This window comes from Babylonia areolata, chromosome 26 (assembly GCF_041734735.1).
Source record: "Babylonia areolata isolate BAREFJ2019XMU chromosome 26, ASM4173473v1, whole genome shotgun sequence".
Lineage (NCBI taxonomy): Eukaryota > Metazoa > Mollusca > Gastropoda > Neogastropoda > Buccinidae > Babylonia > Babylonia areolata.
The window spans coordinates 35,622,972-35,625,471 of NC_134901.1; positions in this window are offsets into that span (position 1 = coordinate 35,622,972).

The window sequence follows — 2,500 nt, forward strand, 5'->3', positions numbered from 1 at the left end:
AAAAAAAATACAAAAAAATGGGTGGCGCTGCAGTATAGCGACGCGCTCTCCCTGGGGAGAACAGCCCGAATTTCACAAAGAAATCTGTTGTGATAAAAAATAAAAGAAATACAAACACAAATACAAATAACAGTTCGTATAATACAAATGTGTGTGTGTGTGTGTGTGTGTGTGTGTGTGTGTGTGTGTAGAGGGGATGGGGTGTGGGGGTGGGGGGTTGGGCGGGGGGAGGGTTCTAGCCCTACCAACCAACCAACTAACCAGTCAATCGATCGATGGATAAGATCGATGCCAATTTTCGCGCCAACGTCCACCGTAAAACGTCGGTCTGTTGACCGGAAAACGGTTTTAGCTCTCTCTCTTTCCGAGTCTCCCGTTTCCGGGCATTTTCCGCTTGGAGCTTGTTAGTCCAGATGGGTAACAACTAACGAACTAACTAACTGCACGGAAAAAAATTGAATTAGTTGTGCTCCTTCTGCTCCTCGTCAAGACTCCTCCTTCTTGTGGTTTTATTTTCTGTTGTTTTTTTTTGTTTGTTTGTTTTTCTTCTTTCTTCTACACATCCTCCTTGGTAATTCTTTTCCGTCATGGAGTCCATGATGGCCTAGAGGTAACGCGTCTGCCTAGGAAGCGAGAGAATCTGAGCGCGCTGGTTCGAATCACGGCTCAGGCCGCCGATATTTTCTCACCCCTCCGTCTACTAGACCTTGAGTGGTAGGTCTGGACAATAGTCATTCGGATGAGACGATAAACCAAGGTCCCGTGTGCAGCACGCACTTAGCGCACGTAAAAGAACCCACGGCAACAAAAGGGTTGTTCCTGGCAAAATTCTGTAGAAAAATTCCACTTAGACAAGAAAAACAAATAAAACTGCACACAGGAAAAAAAAATACAAAAAATGGGTGGCGCTGCAGTATAGCGACGCGCTCTCCCTGGGGAGAACAGCCCGAATTTCACAAAGAAATCTGTTGTGATAAAAAAAAAAAAAAGAAATACAAACACAAATACAAATAACAGTTCGTATAATACAAATGTGTGTGTGTGTGTGTGTGTGTGTGTGTGTGTGTGTGTGTGTGTGTGTGTGTGTGTGTGTGTGTGTGTAGAGGGGATTGGGTGTGGGGGTGGGGGGTAGGGTGGGTGGAGAGTTCTAGGCCTACCAACCAACCAACTAACCAGTCAATCGATCGATGGACAAGATCGATGCCAATTTTCGCGCCAACGTCCACCGTAAAACGTCGGTCTGTTGACCGGAAAACGGTTTTAGCTCTCTCTCTTTCCGAGTCTCCCGTTTCCGGGCATTTTCCGCTTGGAGCTTGTTAGTCCAGATGGGTAACAACTAACGAACTAACTAACTGCACGGAAAAAAATTGAATTAGTTGTGCTCCTTCTGCTCCTCGTCAAGACTCCTCCTTCTTGTGGTTTTATTTTCTGTTGTTTTTTTGGTTTGTTTGTTTTTCTTCTTTCTTCTACACATCCTCCTTGGTAATTCTTTTCCGTCATGGAGTCCATGATGGCCAAGAGGTAACGCGTCTGCCTAGGAAGCGAGAGAATCTGAGCGCGCTGGTTCGAATCACGGCTCAGGCCGCCGATATTTTCTCACCCCTCCGTCCACTAGACCTTGAGTTGTAGGTCTGGACGCTAGTCATTCGGATGAGACGATAAACCGAGGTCCCGTGTGAAGCACGTACTTAGCGCACGTAAAAGAACCCACGGCAACAAAAGGGTTCTTCCTGGCAAAATTCTGTAGAAAAAATCCACATAGACAAGAAAAACAAATAAAACTGCACACAAGAAAACAAATACAAAAAATGGGTGGCGCTGTAGTATAGCGACGCGCTCTCCCTTGGGAGAACGGCCCGAATTTCTCAAAGAAATCTGTTGTGATAAAAAAAAGAAAAAGAAATACAAACACAAATACATATAACAGTTCGTATAATACAAATGTGTGTGTGTGTGTGTGTGTGTGTGTGTGTGTGTGTGTGTGTGTGTGTGTGTGTGTGTGTGTGTGTAGAGGGGATGGGGTGTGGAGGTGGGGGGTAGGGCGGGGGGGAGGGTTCTAGCCCTAACAACCAACCAACTAACCAGTCAATCGATCGATGGATAAGATCGATGCCAATTTTCGCGCCAACGTCCACCGTAAAACGTCGGTCTGTTGACCGGAAAACGGTTATAGCTCTCTCTCTTTCCGAGTCTCCCGTTTCCGGGCATTTTCCGCTTGGAGCTTGTTAGTCCAGATGGGTAACAACTAACGAACTAACTAACTGCACGGAAAAAAAATTGAATTAGTTGTGCTCCTTCTGCTCCTCGTCAAGACTCCTCCTTCTTGTGGTTTTCTTTTCTGTTGTTTTTTTGGTTTGTTTGTTTTTCTTCTTTCTTCTACACATCCTCCTTGGTAATTCTTTTCCGTCATGGAGTCCATGATGGCCAAGAGGTAACGCGTCTGCCTAGGAAGCGAGAGAATCTGAGCGCGCTGGTTCGAATCACGGCTCAGGCCGCCGAT